The 20,059-nt window shown below is 37.1% G+C and overlaps 1 protein-coding gene across 8 annotated transcripts in view; it reads left to right on the top strand.

Moving 5' to 3' along the window:
* Nucleotides 1–20,059, top strand: part of LOC106088298 (facilitated trehalose transporter Tret1) — a 55,916-nt gene that overhangs the window by 8,040 nt on the left and 27,817 nt on the right. The window contains exon 1 of one of the 8 annotated variants that reach the window (XM_013253741.2): nucleotides 11,960–12,052. The exons of 1 other annotated variant lie outside the window; for it this stretch is intronic. The gene's annotated coding sequence lies outside the window, so the exon portion shown is untranslated. Of the gene's footprint in view, nucleotides 1–11,959; nucleotides 12,417–12,515; nucleotides 12,538–20,059 lie in introns of those variants that run through there. 6 more of the 8 variants (XM_059361932.1, XM_013253740.2, XM_059361930.1 and 3 more) reach the window with 6 other exon arrangements.

The raw sequence follows: 20,059 nt of genomic DNA, 5'->3' as shown, positions 1-20,059 counted from the left end.
TGATGACATTTAGTAGCTATTTATTCATGAGTTTTGTACACATTTTGTAATGCAATATGTGCGACCTGCCGCCTCCTCCCCCTTCCTTAGTGTCATTTGTTTGTTTTATGAATGCGATATTTAATATTAGAAACATCAACAACGCGTTGTTAGGATACCGGAAGATTTAAAGCTGCTGATCATTTTCGTAGTGAAAAGTTGTTCTTGTTTCCACTTTGTAGTATTGAAAGTTTAGTTGCCTTTTTTTTTGTAAAAACATAAATCATGTCTACTCTATATGGTTAATTGACTGTTTTTTAATTGATTTGTTTTTTTTTTTATTTTACGAAATTTTATTATCCAAAATATTGGGTTGCCCAAAAAGTAATTGCGGATTTTTCATATAGTCGGCGTTGACAATTTTTTCACAGCTTGTGACTCTGTAATTGCATTCTTTCTTCTGTCAGTTATCAGCTGTTATTTTTAGCTTGCTTTAGAAAAAAAGTGTAAAAAAGTATATTTGATTAAAGTTCATTCTAAGTTTTACTAAAAATGCATTTACTTTCTTTTAAAAAATCCGCAATTACTTTTTGGGCAACCCAATATTTTAGGGTAAAAATTTTTGACTGTTTGCGCTTTCTTTTTTCGGTCTTAAAATCTTATTGAGATTCCATTGCAGGATATTGTCCGGTATAAGAATAGTATAGCAAAAAACATTTGAAAGTCAGCAAAAGTGGTGTTGTTGTTAGAAGCATCTGACTGGTTATCCCGTATCGCGATTTCAATTTCGACCACGAAATATCATCGGCGGGCGATGTCAAATGGATCATGGTGCTTTATATATCATCCCAACTAGAGTAGGTTGTAAGGCACATTTTTTCTGAAAAAAAAAAAAATTTTAACGAAAATTTCCAAATAAAAATCAATTTTCACTAAAATTTTTGGTGAAAATCAATTTTTTAAGGTTTTATCTCGGAAAATTAAATTATTAAGAAATTTTCTTTAAATCAAATTTCGACGAAATAAGAAAATTATAGTGCGACAAGATTTCAATGAATATCACAGTTCGCAAATTATATCTGAAATTCAAATTTAATTCAAGACCGGAGGCAGCACGTTGATAGGGCGTATGCATCACCTTGTCTGCACTATCTGGCTAGAAGAACGCATACCCGATGATTGGAACGTCAGCATACTATGTCCCGTACACAAGAAAGGGGACAAGACTGAATGTGCCAACTACAGAGGAATAAGCCTCCTTCCCATCGCATACAAGATACTCTCGAGCGTACTGTGTGAAAGAAAGATTAAAAACTAAAGTCAATGGGATAATTGGGCCCTTTCAATGCGGCTTTACAACTGGTAAATCCACGCTGGACCAGATATTCACACTGCGCCAAGTCCTGGAAAAGAAGGATAAATCAGCACCTACCATCTCTTTGTTGACTACAAAGCCGCTTTCGATAACCTTTTACTTTCAAAGGTATTTCAAGCCATGTCTGAGATTGGTATCCCCGCATAATTAATAAGACTCTGCAGGATGCAAATGCAAATTTGCCCATGAACAAATGAATGAATTAAGGAACAGGGGTAAACTTCTCACATATCAATGAGTGCTGCCCGATTCAAGTTTAAGCTCGATGATAAGGGTCCTCCATTTTATAGCCAAGTCCGAACGGCGTGCCTCAGTGCGACATCTCTTTGTGGAGAAGTTTTTACATGGCTCTCATACCAAATGGTACAGTACCTCCCAAATGTCCCCAGCATTAGAAGGGGATAACCACCGCTGAAAATTTTCATGATGTTCTCGACAGAATTCGAACCCAGGAGTTCTGCAGGATGACACTTGCTGATTCCTCACTAAGAATAGGAAAAAATCTCTCCGAATCATTTAATACCAAACGAGGTTTCAGACAAGGAAACAGCCTATCGTGTGATCTCTTTAATATCCTGCTGGAGAAGATTATACGAAATGCAGATGTGAATAGATATGACACACTAATCACAAGAGAACACATGCTACTCGCCTATGCCGTAGACATCGACATCATAGGTCGGTTAGCGAAAGCAGTAACTGCAGCCTTTGAAAGAATCGAAAGAGTCAGTCAGTGAAAATGGGTCTGGCAGTAAATGAAGATAAGACGAAATGGATGGTTTCAACTCCCCAAACGCCTTGTACAACCGAGCAGATAAAGAAAATGGAGAAAGTTGGGAACCACAACTTTGAGATATTCAGCAACTTTATCTATACCTCGGCATCGCTGTAACCGAAACGAATGACACCAGTTTTGAGATAAATCGAAGAATAATACTGGCAAACAGATGCTACTTTGGATTAAGTAAGCAGTTTAGAAACAAGGCCACCTCTTGAAAGACGAAGATTACACTATACAAGACACTGATACTACCCGTGTTGTTACGTGGGCGGTTCGTAAACTTCTTAGCCTATCAATGAAAGGGAATAGTTAGTTTTTCAAAAATATTTGTATTTTTCACTATAATCTCCTGAAACTTCAATAAACTTAGTCCAACGCTTATCCAGCAATTCTATCCCTTGGTTAAAATTGTTTTCCGCAAGTTCTTCAAAATAGTCGTTTACAACTGTAATTGCATCTTCATTTGAGGTAAAACGCTTGACAGCAAGGCATTTTTTAGATTTGGGAACAGAATAAAGTCACCAAATCAGAAGAATAAGGTGGGTGGTCAAGCAACTCGTACTTTAATTCTTTGATTTTAGCCATTTTTAAAACACTCTTGTGCGCTGGTGCGTTGTCTTGATGAAAATTTTTTGTGTTGTAAGCCAGGACGTAGTAACTTTTTTTTCGAATTTGTACATTTTATTGATCCAAAAGGTTGCAATAGTACTCTGGATGTTATTGTTGTACCCTTTTGCAGATAGTCAATCAATAAAAAACCTTTGTCCCAAGTCCCAAAAAACCGTTGCCATAGCCTTACCAGCCGACTAAATTGTTTTTGCCTTCTTTGGGGCACTTCCTCCAGCTTCAGTCTCCACGTCTCATCAACAGTAATGGATCGATGCTTATAATCCATACAACCACGTTTAAATTCAGCAACTCAATTTTTTACTGTTGCATATGATGGAGCACTTTCACCTAACACATTCACCATATCATTATGAATTTCTTGTCCCGATAAACCTTTTTTTATGTAAATATTTAATGACACCACGCATTTCTAATTTTTCTATTGTAAAAAAAATAGCGGATGCATCTTTTGTGACCACCTGTTTCTATATGAAGGAGTTGCCAAATCGAAACAAAATTTAACATGTGTTCATAGCAGAGATGGAAGTTTCCAAAACACTTAACTTTTTTCTGTTTATACCGCGCTTTTAGTACTAGCCTAAGAAGTTTCCGAACCGCCATCGTATATGGTTCTGAGGCATGGATACTTGTGAAAGCAGATGAGGCAGTGCGTGGAATATTTGAGAAAGAAAGATTTTTCGTAAAATATATGGACCAGTTTGCGTTAATGGAGAACATAGGCGTCGTATGAACCACGAGCTTTATGACGAAGATTGCATAGTTACACTTATCAAAATACTACGGCTGCGTTGGCTAGGTCATATTGTCAGAATGGATGAAGAAGCTCCAGCAAAAAAGTCTTTTAAAGGCAAACACGATGGTACACGCAAATCGGGAAGACCAAAAGCCCGATGGAAAGATCAAGTCGTGGAAGACACCTCGAAACTTGATTTCAGAGATTCTAGAATGAGCGCTGAAGACGAGGCGCTTGGAAAGCTTTTCGACGTTCGGCTAGTGGAACAAATGTTCTGTCATAGCCAATTATAGTAAAGTAATGTAAAACCATGTTTCCACTAGAGCCCAAATACACTTGATTTGAGACAATCTCCAAAACCCGTTACCACTACGATTTATGCGGTTTAAGTCAGCAGTGAGTTTTTTGACAGCGTTTTTATTGTGATTAGCATTTTTATTGTGTTCAGCATATACATTGCGGTCTGCAATTAAGTATGTGAAACGATTTTATTAAATTACTACTAAATAATAGGAAACTGCTGCCCAAAATCCCGTTAATAACCGATATTCAATGCAAACGCAGAGTTGCATTTGAATTTGGAAGGAGATTTGCTCAGATTAAAATTTATAGGAAACCTCGTGGCAAAAAACGACATTTCCGAAATCGCGTCACAAATCTAGATTTGCTCCAAGAGGATTTAAGTACGATTAATCCATTAATTTATTTATTCTACCAATAAATGTTATTTTCAAGTTTGTGTATAGTCTATTCCAATCAATTAATTATCTTTTCATTAATGATATCAAGTTATTGCTATTTTAGTAACTAATTCCGTCTTGCAAGCGTTGTTCTTACATTAAACACACACAAATCGCTGCTTGTAGTACGTACGTTGTTGTGATTCGCAACAGAATATCTTTAGAAGCTTGCCTATGCCGTTGGGGAAACGTTAAAAATTGTTTTTGTTTTTGTTTTTAACATGATTTATTTTTGTTTTTTTTTTCAAAATGGGGTTTACAACGTTACATGGAATGGAATTTTTAATTAAAAACGGAAGTTTTTTGTTTTGCGCTTATTTTTACACAACGCCTAATTAATGAACTTCATCGATAAATAACTGTAGTGAATTGTAGGGAAAATGTTGGCTGCCATTGAATAATGTGTGAAATATATGTCATTTGGTTAGCGTTTAAATTCAAATAATAAAACTATAAAACTTAAATAATCATTTCAAAGTGTGATAAAATCAAATTATAAGGTAAAAACTAGGAGCCGCACAAAGTGGACTATTATAATTAATTATAAATTCTCTTTTTACAAATCTCCAATCTCGAATAATTATTAAATAGGTTTTATATAATTTATTAGTTTTTTTTTATATCCTCCACCATAGGATGGGGGTGTACTAATTTCGTCATTCTATTTGTAACACCTCGAAATATGCGTCTCAGACCCCAGAAAGTATAAATATTTTTGATCGTCGTGACATTATAAGTCGAACTAGCCATGTCGAAAGCACGCTAACTTTCGAAGGAGTAAAGCTATCCGATTAAAATTGTGCACAAATTCTACTTTTTAGTGTAGGTCGGTTGGGATTGTAAATGGTTCAAATCGGTTCATGTTTTGATATAGCTGTCATATAAACCGATCTTGGGTCTTGACTGGATGAAGCTCTAGAGGGCGCAATTCTCATCCGATTTGACTGAAATTTTGCACGTGGTGTTTTGGTATCACTTCCAACCATTGTGCGCAGTATGGTCCGAATCGGTCTATAGCCTGGTATAGGTGCCATATGAACCGATCTTGGATCTTGACTTCTTGAACCGCTAGAGGGCCGAATTCTCATCCGATTTGGCTAAAATTTTGCATGAGGTGTTTTGATATGACTTCCAAAAACTGTGTATGTAGTATGGCGCAAATCGCTACATAACCTGATATAGCTGCCATATAAACCGATCTAGCTCCTTGACTTCTTGAGCCTCTAGAGAGAGCACTTCTCATCCGATTTAGCACACATTTTGTACAACGGCTTCTCCCATGGCCCTCAACATACGTGTGCAATATGGTCTATAGACTGACACAGCTCCCATATAAGCCGTTCTCCCGATTTTTGTTTTTTGAGCCCCTACAAGGCGAATGGACTTATCCGAATGGACTGAAATAATACACAATGACTTCTATTGGGTTGCCCAAAAAGTAATTGCGGATTTTTCATATAGTCGGCGTTGACAATTTTTTTCACAGCTTGTGACTCTGTAATTGCATTCTTTCTTCTGTCAGTTATCAGCTGTTACTTTTAGCTTGCTTTAGAAAAAAAGTGTAAAAAAAGTATATTTGATTAAAGTTCGCAATTACTTTTTGGGCAACCAATACAATGTTCAGCATTTAATTTATTAATGGTCCCAATAACTTGATATAGCTCCAATAGCAAAACAGTTGTTATTCATTATTTTTTGTTTGCCTAAAAAGAGATAGCGCGCAAAGAACTCGACAAATGCGATCCACAATGGAGGGTATATAAGATTCGGTCAGGCCGAACTTACTTGTTTTATTTGGTTTTGACGTTTATCAACGCAAGTATTAATCATCTTCCACATAATTCTTTGTATTACACAACAATGTTTAGAAAATTCAAATTAATTACGAGCCCTCCTTTTCTCTGAAAACCTTTCTAATTAAATTGTTAATATACGATCATCTTTTAAAACGTGTGCCTTTCATTTACGAAACGATTAATTTTCATACCATGTCCGGCCATTTAAACGCTGTGATTGATTAAAGACCATTATTTGCTATTGCAACATTTTAATGTGAATGAATGACTGTGGAATAAACCTGAATAAACCGCGATCACGATTTTCAAAGGGGCTTCCCTGCATGATAATCTAAAGTTTATGACTTATTCTGTGAAATATATAACCTAAATGCCTATAATTAATGGGACGTAACGTAAGCAGGGATAAACGGATCAAGTCTATGTGTTATTCTAAACCAATAACTTACTTGGGCTAGGTTTCTCCATCTTCGGCTACAATTTATCGTCTCGATATTCTTTTGGTTAAGGGAATTTGGTTTTCTGAGTATAAGCTTATTGCTTATGCTAACGATAAACCTTAACCGGCAGATGATTGCCGGTTAATAATTTATCGTCCCGATAAATATAGCTCCGATTTGGTTTACCATTTGCTGCGTAATGGTTTACCAATTGCTGCCGGTTAATAATTTATCGTCCCGATAAATATATCTATGACTTGGTTCACCAATTGCTGCGTAATTTTATACCCCCTATCCCATGGTGGAGGGTATAATAGCATAGGGAGAAAGCGCCTATCTTTTACGCCACCACGCGTGTGCTTACTCGCCGAGTGCCATGCAGTAGTAATCCGTGTCTACGCATGCATGGCAGCATGCTAAGGCTTTTATAGCGTCCCTCGTCGACACAAACCCGCCTTATCCACGTGCCTGAGGAGACTCCCCAGAGACTCATCTGCAAAATCGCCGAGATTGGCGAAAACCCGTCTTCCTAGAATGGAAAACCTGTGCCCGTATAGCTCAAGCATGAGTAAAGCAGGTGCTCGATTGTTTCATCCTCATCAAGACAGTGTAGTCGTTGAGCGGGCATGAGCAGAGCAGGTGTTCGATCTTCGCCTTCTCATCCTCATCAAGACAGCGTCCACAGTAGTCGTTGTGCAGGATATGCGGCCATATGACCTATCAAACAGTGTCCACTCCTGTAATCGTACTCAGAGACCCCTTATCAAGGGCAAGTAAATCTTTCGTCTTCGTCGGTCAACTGCAGGCCAGAGTGTTCTGGCTATCCGACATCCATCCACAGACTCCCACCTCGCCACCGCCTCCGAACTAGCCATCTCCTCTACTATGTTAAGTAATTCGACAAAATATACATGTGCAAGATCGGCGATTGGTCTGCTTGCCGTGGAGAAGCCTCCTCTGGCGTACTCGTCCACCCTTTCCCATTTCCCGAGACCCAGGCCAACATAATGTCATGAGTGCGGAGCCGGCATTTACAATTTTTGAAGTATCCAGAAACCCAAGCCAACACAATGTCATGGGTCAGGAGCCGCCATTTAACATTTTCGATGTGTCCGGAAATTCGTGCTGCTACAAAATCCCTAATTGTTTTTAATACCACTCCCCTACGTTGGTTCATGTCTAGTATTGGGTCTCCACCTAAGTGCCGGTGTCTGTTAGCCGCTTAAGCCGAGCAATGACAAAGGAAATGCTCCAACGTTTCATCATCTTCCCCGAATGCCCTACACATGCTATAGCTTGCCACACCGATTTTGCATAAGTGAGCTCATAGTCCTATGTGTCTTGTTATGATACCTAAAGCTTTACTGACCTCCTGCTTACCCCCTTTTAGTAATAGCCTCGACTTTTTCACGATCTAAATCTTCCGTCGACCTTTCGTCGACCCGAAAGGCTTCGGGTTAACCAAGTTTATTGACGATGCGGATGGTGCTATCCTCAGAGAAGGCGTTAATCTTCTTCTTACATTCCAAGACTGTTCGTGATCTTACCGTCCTGATTGTTATTGGCCTTATGGGCTGTTTACTGTCCGTAAAGATTTTCCTCGCGTTAACACCACATCACCTCACGCATTCCGTGATTGCCCGGATCTCTGCCTGCAGGACCATATTATGGTCAGGCAGTCCAAAACAGATCTCAGTCCCTGGGTTCTCAATGTAGACCCCCAGCCCAAGTCTGAACTCTAGCTATGATCCATCCGTGTAACATGATCTTCCAGATAGCCAGATTGATAATACCGTCAATCCATGACTGTGCCGCTGCAATCAATCCAGCAGTGTCACGCACTCGACCTCAAGTGTCTTATCAGTTATCCGATTGGGAACCTCTTCCCTTTGCTCCCAGGTTTCCTATCGTCTCCTCGATTATACCACGAGGGTATGAGCTGCTCCTATACTCAATCCATTCTCCCATCGCTTTAAGTCTCATAGCCGCAGTGGCTGCCTCACACTTCATCTGTATGTCTATGCGTCGAATATCTAGAATAGTCTCCAGTGTTCCAGTAGGCGTGGTCCTCATCATTTCGCTTATGACAAGACAACATGTTCTCTGAACCTTTTGTATTATCCTTACGATGCACTTTTTCTCCATAGCAGTCCATCAATCAACTGAAGCGTGAGTAAGTATCGGTCTAATCAAGCTTCTGTAGAGCCAGTGGACTATCCTCGGATTCAGGGCGCATTTCGAGCCTACGGCCCGTCTACATAGTGCCCAACATCTGTGAGCCTTCTAAATATTTAACCTTGTCAGATATCAAAATTGTTCTATAGAAGAAATTGGCCCACATTCGTCTTCCTCATGACCTGGCATATTTCGGTCTTCTCTGGGCTAGACTCCTAGGTCTAGCCCTGTCGTGTGCCATCTGCTAGACCATTTCAGAATTTCTGCATAGGTGGTTCAGGACCTTAGAAGTATAATAATATCCCTTATAAGTATTATAGTATCATCTGCGTAGTAGACGGGTTCAAATCCCTCCTCAGTCAGCATCTGTAATAGGTCATTTATGGTGGTCACCGATAAAATGCCTCCCTGTGGCGTGCCTTGTGCCACTTCTCCCCTATATTTATGTCATTGGAAAACAATTTATCCACTTGTTCCTTAGCATATGATTTATCCAGTCTCTAAGGAACGGGTCCACCCGATACTGGTATAAGGATTGATTCAATCTGTCGGTCCGCACATTATTAAAAGCTCCCTCGATGTCAATGCATGCCACCAGTGTGTACGTCTTGGCATCGAAGGATTCTTCTATTTTATGCACAACCCCGTGCAGGACAGTCTTCACCGACCTTCCCTTGAGTAGAAAGAACATAACGGTTAAAGGTCTGTAGGCTTTTGGTGTCGCATAACTTGGCTTGGGTATAAGTACCACCCTTGCCTTCTGCCAGGCTTTTGGAGTATATGCAAGTGCAAGGCACGCTGTGAACATATTGCCCAGATGGTGCGCCTGATTGTCTGCCTCCATAAGTTCCGGGTGACTTAAATGCTTTAAAGCTCCCCAAGGCTTCCTTGACCATAAATTCTGTAATGCATGCATTCGATCAACATCATTTTTCCAAGATTCCGATATCTTCGTGAGTCCCGCCGGTATCTTCGTGAGTTCGTGGAAAACCCTTCAGTAGAAATCGACAACCTCTCATTTACAAAACTCTCGAAATATTTTTCACTCTCACACTCTCTCTTAAGCCTAGAACTGACTTCACTCATAGCGAAAATACGTATTAAATCATTGCGAAATCCCAAGGGTTTTTTCTTTGACAGAACACAAAAAAAGTCAAACAACAACAAAGACAACAGTACTGAAGCAGGGTTGATTCGGCCCATTTCGTGAGCATTTAATTACATTTGCAATTAGAATTGTGCGAAATTTGTCCTGCTGCAGCGACATGTCGATAATATGTTGGTCATAGAACTCAGTACTATTTGTACGGAATATGTTCGCATTTTCTTCGTCACCATTTTTTTCGCGTGGGGCGACCCAACAGCACTTGGTGTCAAGTTTTTAAATCAAGTTGTACTTTATTATGAAATACCTTTCACTTGATACCCATATTGTCGCAATCGGCTAACGTGTTCGTTTGGATGGGTTTTTGGGTGGGGCGTCCCCTCAGGTTGTTTGACCCCAAAGTTGTATACAAATTTTTTGTGTTTCTGGGTTACCATAAGGCAGCATAAAAAATGTTTTTTTAATCGGTGCACTCATCTCCGAGATCTGGCGTTTTTGAATATTGGGGTAAGGGGGAGGGTCCCTCCCCCCTTTCGGATATCAAAAAATTAAGTATCCTATTTTCGCCGATGGGTCAAGCTCCACCATCTGTGAAAATTTCATGAAAATCGGATTCTATATGGAACAGATAAACAAACTAACAAACAAAGCGCAACAATTAAATTTTTATATTATAGATCCGCCAAAAGATTCAAGAAAATTGAACCATCCACCAATTTGACAATGAAAAAGTAGGCTTCGACGATCCCATACATTCAAAAGTTTTGCAATCCACAACTGAGTTTCATATCCTTGCAAAACTAATAAGACTCAAACCGGTACTCGATCGTCATATTAGTAAAAACAATTCAGGGACCGACTTTCCGCATGCGTGATCGAGTTATTGCGGTAATTCTCGCTTTAGATCGCAATGCCCCAAGAGAATTTATGCGAAATCACTATTTGTGCCACCCGGAACGTAACTCTTTTCTTTTCTCTTTTTCTTAGGGTATTAAATGGGTGTTCATTTTCAAGTAAAACTAAAGGGTGATGTTTTTGAGGTTAGGATTTTCATGCATTAGTATTTGACAGATCACGTGGGATTTCAGACATGGTGTCAAAGAGAAAGATGCTCAGTATGCTTTGACATTTCATCATGAATAGACTTACTAACGAGCAACGCTTGCAAATCATTGAATTTTATTACCAAAATCAGTGTTCGGTTCGAAATGTGTTCATTCACCGTAACGTTGCGTCCAACAGCATCTTTGAAAAAATACGGTCCAATGATTCCACCAGCGTACAAACCACACCAAACAGTGCATTTTTTCGGGATGCATGGGCAGTTCTTGAACGGCTTCTGGTTGCTCTTCACTCCAAATGCGGCAATTTTGCTTATTTACGTAGCCATTCAACCAGAAATGAGCCTCATCGCTGAACAAAATTTGTCAAAATTTGAACACATTTCAAACCGAACACTGATTTTGGTAATAAAATTCAATGATTTGCAAGCGTTGCTCGTTAGTAAGTCTATTCATGATGAAATGTCAAAGCATACTGAGCATCTTTCTCTTTGACACCATGTCTGAAATCCCACGTGATCTGTCAAATACTAATGCATGAAAATCCTAACCTCAAAAAAATCACCCTTTACTTTGAATGGCTCGAAGATTTTCTTTCCCTCCCTTTGAAATGCGTGAAATGGTAACCTTTAAAAAACAAAGCTCTCTTTATTGACAAATCAAAGAGCTCGCAATATGATATATGCAAAACTCTCTACCACTCTATGAGTGCCATCAATCATTGACGGAACTCTTTTTGAGAGCGTAATTAATAGAGCACACAAAAGAATGAAGGAAAAACAAACCAAAACAATGGCTTAAATCCCGGCTAAAAAAAAATTACAAGCATATATTGCAACAATAATAACAGCTACAACTACACATGACAACTAAAAGAACAATAACGAAATCGCCGCACCAACGACATTTAAACGATTTTTCAAAATAAAGACAACAACAAAGAATAACAGCAGTAGCGGCAGCAGTCGTTGAATCGATTTGTTGTGTTTTTGGATTATACAAAAACACTGCGAGAAAACAAAATTGTTGTTATTGGCTGTTGGTTGTTTTTTGTCTTTAGCAACCATTGTCGCCGCTCAATCCCATTGAGTAAAACGTAAAAAAGCAAAGCTTTAAGCCAAAAACAAAATTTCAAAAGTTAGTCGAAACTTAACAATCGCGGCGCGAAGATGTTCCAGCATTGAAACGCGTTTGGCAACATAAGAAACCAAAAAAATAAATAAATTAGGCACTGGGGGTGATATAAAAAAAAAAAATTAATTATAAAACCATACGTTGGTAAAATGACAAATTAATTAAGTGGAAATTATTGAAGAGATGTTAAAATTAAAAAAGAAATATATTGCAAAAAAAAGTTATTTATATCATTCATAAAATTAGAAATTTGTTTACAAACAAAATATCCACCAGGTTCGATTAGTTTCGCCTATCAACAAATTAAAAATGCCAAACCTTTACTCGCCCTAACTACAATAAATCGTGTTTGTCTGCTGCTGGAGTGGTCGAAACCATTAAAGCCAACCAAACTAGTCCCAAAAATTTGGAAATCAAAAACCACTTTGTGCAAAAAGAAAAAAAAGATAAAAGTGAATAATGTGGCTGTAAACAAATAATTTATGTATAATGGTCGATATTTGTGCACGCTTTTTAGTTTAGGAAAACTGAGACAGATCATCCGTGTTCTAATAATTGTTATACCCTACACCACTACAGTGCTACAGGGTATTATAACTTAGTGCATTTGTTTGTAACAAGCAGAAGGAAGAGAGATATAGCCATTGATAAGTATACCGATCGACTCAGAATCACTTTCTGATTCGATGTCCGTCTGTCCAAGTTAATGTGTACAAAGTACAGGTCGCAGCTTTCATCCGATCGTCTTAAAATTTGATACAAGCATATTTTTCAGCCTAGAGACGAAGCCTATTGAAATTGGAAAAATTCGGTTAAGATTTGGATATAGCTCCCATATAGATGTTCGTCCGATTTGGAGTAATATTGCAATAAAATGGTCATTTGTTAACCGATTATCTCGAAATTTGCCAGGAAGGATTTTCTCTTGACTCTCGACATTACTGGTGAATTTCATGGAAATCGGTTCGGATTTAGATACAGCTGCCACATATATATATCGCCCGATTTTAAGTCACAGCAAGCGCATTTATAGACCCACCTTGGCAAAATTTCGCACAACACTTTCCTCGTTCCAATATTAATTATGCGATTTTGAGCTTGTTTTTTTGAAAGAAAAATCTAGGAGTTGCACTAATCTGATTTTTTTGCCATAATCTTCAATACTGTATACTCAACTCGAAAATTTTTTTCGCATCAAAAATTTGAAAAATTTTTTTAAGGGGTTAGACTTGCTAAAGAAATGCAGAAAGAAATAAAGTGTGAAATTTAGCGTCATTTTGTTTATTGTACGAAATTTTTACGAATTTCGAACTGCGAGCTGCTGGAAAATGATCGAAATTCGAAAATATTAAGAAGTTGCACCGTTTTTGACCTTGAATTTTTACGCCAATAAAAATTTGGTTTTTGGGATGTTTTTCATAGAAAACTTTACATTATTCCTTTATCTAGCACCACTACAGAAAGAGATTTTCCTCAAGAATCCAACGGTGTCTGAAAAATTGTGAATCTTGCAAAACTAAGGAAGTTACAGCAATTACAAAGTCACGATGGTTTTTTTTTTTGAATTTATTGGATATTAATTACGCGATTTTGAATCAATGCTCTAGAGTTTTCAAGGAATTAGGAAAGAGTATTGCTTCCTCCAGCACCATTACGGAAAGGGATTTTCTTCACGAATACAACGGTGTCCTCTGAATTTTGAAATTCGCAAAACTAATGATGTTACAGAAATTTCAAGCTCACCTCGATTTTTGTACCATTTTTCCAATATTAATTATGCGATTTTGAGCTTGTTTTTGAAGAAAAAAACATAGGAGTTGGACTAATCCGATTTTTTTGGCATAATCTTCAATACTGTATACTCGACTCGAAAAATTTTTTCGCATCAAAAATTGAAAATTTTCTTAAGGGGTTAGCCTTTGCTAAAAAAATGCAAAAAAAATAAAATGTGAAATTTTATGTAATTTTGTTTATTGTACGAATCGTTTTCGAATTACGAACTGCGGAATGCTGGAAAATTATCGAAATTCCAAAAAATGAAGCAGTTACAGCGTTTTTGACCTTGAAAATTTACATTGAATTTTTACGCCAATAAAAATTTGGTTTTTGCGATGTTTTTCATAGAAAACTTTACATTATTCCTTCATCTAGCACCACTACGGAAAGAGATTTTCCTCACGAATCCATCGGTGAAATTGTAATGTTTCCAAAACCAAGGAAGTTACAGCAATAGCAATATGACGTTGGTTTTTTTTTGAACTTTTTATATATAAATATGCGATTTTGAAGCAATGCTCTGAAGTTTTCAAGGAAATAGGAAAGAGTTTTGCTTCATCCAGCACTACTACGGAAAGGGGTTTTCTTCTCGAATCCAAAAATGTCCTCAGAATTTCAATCTCACCTCGATTTTTTTACTTATTTTCCAATATTAAATATGCGATTTTGGGCTTGTTTTTTTTAAAGAAAAACCTACGAGTTGCACTAGTCCGATTTTCTTGCCATAATCTTCAATACTGTATACTCAACTCGAAAAATTTTTTCGCATCAAAAATTGAAAATTTTTTAAGGGGTTAGCCTTTGCTAAAAAAATGCAAAAAAAAAAATAAAATGTGAAATTTTATGTAATTTTGTTTATTGTACGAATCGTTTCCGAATTTCGAACTGCGGAATGCTGGAAAATTATCGAAATTCCATAAAATTAAGGAGTTACAGCGTTTTTGACCTTGAAAATTACCTTGAATTTTTGCGCCAAAAAGATTTCGTTTTTGCGATGTTTTTCATAGAAAACTTTACATTTTTCCTTCATCTAGCACCACTACGGAAAGAGATTTTCCTCACGAATTCATCGGTGTCTGAGAAATTGTAATGTTTCCAAAACCAAGGAAGTTACAGCAATAGCAATATGACGTTGGTTTTTTTTTTGAATTTTTTAGATATAAATATGCGATTTTGAAGCAATGCTCTGAAGTTTTCAAGGAAATAGGAAAGAGTTTTGCTTCATCCAGCACCACTCCGGAAAGGTGTTTTCTTCACGAATCCAATGATGTCCTCAGAATTTTGAGATTCCCAAAACTGCAGATGTTACAGCAATTTTAAGCTCTTCTCGATTTTTTTACTTATTTTCCAATATTAATTATGCGATTTTGGGCTTGTTTTTTGAAAGAAAAACCTAGGAGTTGCACTAGTCCGATTTTCTTGCCATAATCTTCAATACTGTATAATCAACTCGAAAAATTTTTTCGCATCAAAAATTAAAAATTTTCTTAAGGGGTTAGCCTTTGCTAAAAAAATGCAAAAAAAATAAAATGTGAAATTTTATGTAATTTTGTTTATTGTACGAATCGTTTTCGAATTTCGAACTGCGGAATGCTGGAAAATTATCGAAATTCGAAAAAATGAAGGAGTTACAGCTTTTTTGACCTTGAAAAAACTGTGAAGTTTGCAAAACTATGGAAGTTACAGCTAACTCATGATGCTTTTTTTTTGAATTTTTTATACTCTACACCACTTCAGGGTATTATAACGTAGTGCATTTGTTTGTAACACTCAGAAGGAAAAGAGATAGACCCATTGATATGTATACCGATCGACTCAGGATCACTTTCTGATGCGATTTAGCTATGTTCGTCTGTCTGTCCACGTTAATTTGTGTACAAACTACAAACAGGTCGCAGTTTTCGTCCGTTCGTCTTCAAATTTGGTATCGGCATGTTTTTCGACGAAGTCTATTGAAATTGGAAAAAAATCGGTTCCGATTTAGATATGGCTCCCATATACATGTTCGTCCGATTTGTAGTAATAATGCAATAACCTAGTATGGATTTTTAAACTCTTGATAGAACAGGCAATGTTTTCATATTGGGTAGTAATGTGATCGGAACAAGGAATTTTTTTAAAGCAGTTGGAGTAAATTCAAGATATATTCATTTACAGGTAGTGTCAGTTGCCCAACAGCAAAACATTGAGTGCACCATCTGTCAAAATCAGTGCAACTCTGATTTTGTGTATGTATGGTTCTTGACTATAATACACACACAACCAAAACTCGTTGACAGACAGTCAAAACACTTTGAAAAATCACAAAAATATTTGTAATTTTGTTTGTTTTGTAGAATTTACTTCATTTTTACCTCCTTTTATTAAATTGCATAAATACCATTGTTGAGAGTTTCTCTATTAAAATGTCAAGTTTTAAAATAATAGTAATTTTTGAATTCAAGCACATTTCATTTGCGGCAAGCAGAGTGTAGCATTCGGTGAATTTGCACTCAAGGTCAGCTGAAACCTGCTTGCAGACAAGATACAATCGAACTGCTTGCGCGCTTGCATAGAAACATAAAAAAGACACATACAGTTTTGTAAGGCTAATTGCAAAAAGATTTCCTCACCGGCTGCTTATGTTGTCTGACTTATTTTAAGCTAACGAATTGCAAATGGTTAGTAAGGAAAAAAAAGTTAGTTTTAGAATTGTAAACCAAAACCGGTTGCATAAATTAGACATAACTGTTTAAAAAGAATTGAGACAACTGACAACATCAAAAAGTTAAGTTTTTAATGCTGATATTTTTCTTTAGACCAAACAAACGTTTCATACCCTACAGCACTAATAGTGAAAATGTTATGAAAATTACATATATCGAGTACAACAAAGTTCTGAAAAAGTTATCAATACAATTACTACTAAATCTTCCAGGAAAATTGCATTTAGGAACAGGTGATACTTCTCTCATATCATTGAGTGCAGTCCGATTAATGTTAAAACTCATGACAAGGGGCCTCCTTTTTTATGCGGAGTCCGAACGGCGTGTCGCATAGCGATACAACTTAAGCTGAGTATTCTGTTCAGCTTTTCAAGCGGAATGCTGTCAAACTCCGTGTAAAAAAAAGTCGGCGAAGTGTTGGCTAAAAATACGCGGAAAAGTAATACTCTGCTTATTGTGAGGAAAATAGAAAAAAAACAAGTAAAAGCGTGCTAAGTTCGGCCGGGCCGAATTTTACATACCCTCCACCATGGATCGCATTTGTCGAGTTCTTTTCCCGGCATTTCTTCTTAGGCAAAACAGGATGTAAGAAAAGATTTGCTCTGCTATTAGGGCGACATCAAGATATGGTCCGGTTTGGACCACAATTGAATTATATGTTGGAGACCTGTGTAAAATGTCAGCCAATTCGAATAAAAATTACGCCCTTTGGGGCTCAAGAAGTAAAATAGAGAGATCGATTTATATGGGAGCTGTATCGGGCTATAGACCGATTCAGATCATAATAAACACGTATGTTGATGGTCATGAGAGGATCCTTAGTACAAAATTTCAGGCAAATCGGAAAATAATTGCGACCTCTAGAGGCTCAAGAAGTCAAGATCCCAGATCGGTTTATATGGCAGCTATATCAGGTTATGAACCGATTTGAACCTTATTTGACACAATGGTTGAAAGTAAGAATAAAATACTTCATGAAAAATTTCAGCCAAATCGGATCAAGATCCCAGATCGGTTTATATGGCAGCTATATCAGGTTATGAACCGATTTGAACCTTATTTGACACAATGGTTGAAAGTAAGAATAAAATACTTCATGAAAAATTTCAGCCAAATCGGACAGGAATTGCGCCCTCTAAAAGCTCAAGAAGTCAAGTCCCCAGATCTGTTTATATGACAGCTATATCAGGTTATGAACCGATTTGAACCACACTTGGAATAGTTGTTGGATATCATAACGAAACACTTCGTGCAAAAATGCATTCAAATCGGATAAGAATTGCGCCCTCTAGAAGCTCAAGAAGTCAAGTCCCCAGATCTGTTTATATGACAGGTATATGAGGTTATGAACCGATTTGAACCACACTTGGTACAGTTGTTGGATATCATAACAAAACACTTCGTGCAAAAATGCATTCAAATCGGATAAGAATTGCGCCCTCTAGAGGCTCAAGAAGTCAAGACCCAAGATCGGTTTATATGACAGCTATATCAGGTTATAAACCGATTTCAACCATACTAGGCACACTTGTTGGATATCATAACAAAATACTTCGTACAAAATTTCATCCCAATCAGATAAGAATTGCGCCCTCTAAAGGCTCAAGAAATCAAGACCCAAGATCGGTTTATATGGCCGCTATATCAGGTTATGGACCGATTTGAATCATACTTGGCATAGTTGTTGGATATCATTACAATATACGTCGTGCAAAATTTCATTCCAATCGGATAAGAATTGCGCACTCTAGAGGCTCAAGAAGTCAAGACCCAAGATCGTTTTATATGGCAGGCATATCAAAACATGGACCGATATGGCCCATTTACAAAACCAATCGACCTACACTAATAAGAAGTATTTGTGCAAGATTTCAAGCGGCTAGCTTTACTCCTTCGGAAGTTAGCGTGCTTTTGACAGACAGACGGACGGACGGACAGACAGACGGACATGGCTAGATCGACATAAAATGTCGCGACGATCAAGAATATATTGTATATACTTTATGGGATCTCGAACGAATATTTCGAGTAGTTACAAACAGAATGACGAAATTAGTATACCCCCCATCTTATGGTGGAGGGTATAAAAATCAATGGTTCGTTCTTCCTTATTTATTTGCGAAAATCTAAATTAAATAGAGAAAACAATAAGTGCACATAAAAAAAACGTGTTTTGGTATGGAAACAAAAACATTTAACTGCTGTCAAATTCCGCTTGCAGAACAACAATAAATATTCGCGACAATTCCGAAGGCAGAATACCAACAATTAGTAAAGAAGTTTTAACATGTCAGAATCAGTGTTGCCACTTAATATAAGAAATTATTTCCTAATAAAATTTAAAAAAATCCTACCAAATCCGACCAAATGTTCTACAAGCCAAAAATGTGGTATATGTTTCTATACACACCACCGAAACGTGGGCTATTTATCTATTCCATTTACAACATATCAAATTATAAATTTCCAAGCATACAAATTCGTTTGTTGAAATCACTCTATTGGCTTAAGTTCAAAGATGGCCTATATCTTGATATAGCACCATTGATACCGATCTGCCGATAAGAAATCTTGATTTCATAGATGTCGGATATTTTCAATGAACAACTGTGCCTAGTTTGGATAAACCCAGAAATACGCTTTTACTACCCATTTTTGCCTTTACCGTAAGTTGCATACACCCCTCAAGATCTGAGTGTGTACCAGATCTGAATATATTTGTATGCAGCTGCCATGTAGCTCTATTTTCCGATTGAAGGCATTAAACAGGTAAAAATTTCAACGCACAAAAACTGTATTTCTTAACCAGAATTTACAAAATTTGGAAGAGATCCCTAAGCACTCGTACCAGTTTCTGTCAATATCAGAACTTACGCCCTTTTTTCTAAAAGCTTTCTTAAAGCAGTAAGACGCCATGTATCAGTATTTGGCCCCTCAAAATCCATAATTTTATACTGCACTTTTAACGAATACACACAGATAAAAATAATTTTGAAAAACAACAACTTTTGTCGAAAAAACGACGACGAAATTTGTTAATTTTCTTGCAACAATTTATTTTGAATTTTAACGACCAAAAGTACAACTTTGTTGTTATAAGGCACTCTTTTCAAGCCAACATATTACAACAATATGTCCGAAAGCAAGACAAAAAACATTTAACCCATCACCACATGCGCTTTGCTGCACAGCTTCGGTGTGGTGGTGTTTCTATTTTCTTTCGCTCTGCTTGTCTTGTTCGTTTACTGGTTTGCTCTCAAGTTTTTTCTCTGCCACTCCCTCTCTCTTCTACGAGTAATACCCCAAAAATCCAATTTTGTTTATTTTGCCGCCGCGTGATTTGAACTCATGATTTCATGTTCGGTAATCATGCACGCATCCTCTAGCCTGCCGACATCACTTTATTCATGTTAAAATAACTCAATAAGCATTATTGCACAGTAATAAATGTCTTAATAAAATTCGATTTTAACATAATATAAAAACCACTTTTAAAATTTAAAAAAATAAAATTTTTTTGGACCGGCCGTGGGATTCAAACCTGTGTTATCTACTAATTCAACAAAAAATTTGTTTGAAAAGCCACAATATTTCAATTATTTGGTCTGTCAAGAAAGACCCTATAAACC

Source organism: Stomoxys calcitrans, chromosome 2 (genome assembly GCF_963082655.1).
Source record: "Stomoxys calcitrans chromosome 2, idStoCalc2.1, whole genome shotgun sequence".
Taxonomy (NCBI): Eukaryota; Metazoa; Arthropoda; class Insecta; order Diptera; family Muscidae; genus Stomoxys; species Stomoxys calcitrans.
This window is presented reverse-complemented; position numbering and strand designations above follow the sequence as displayed.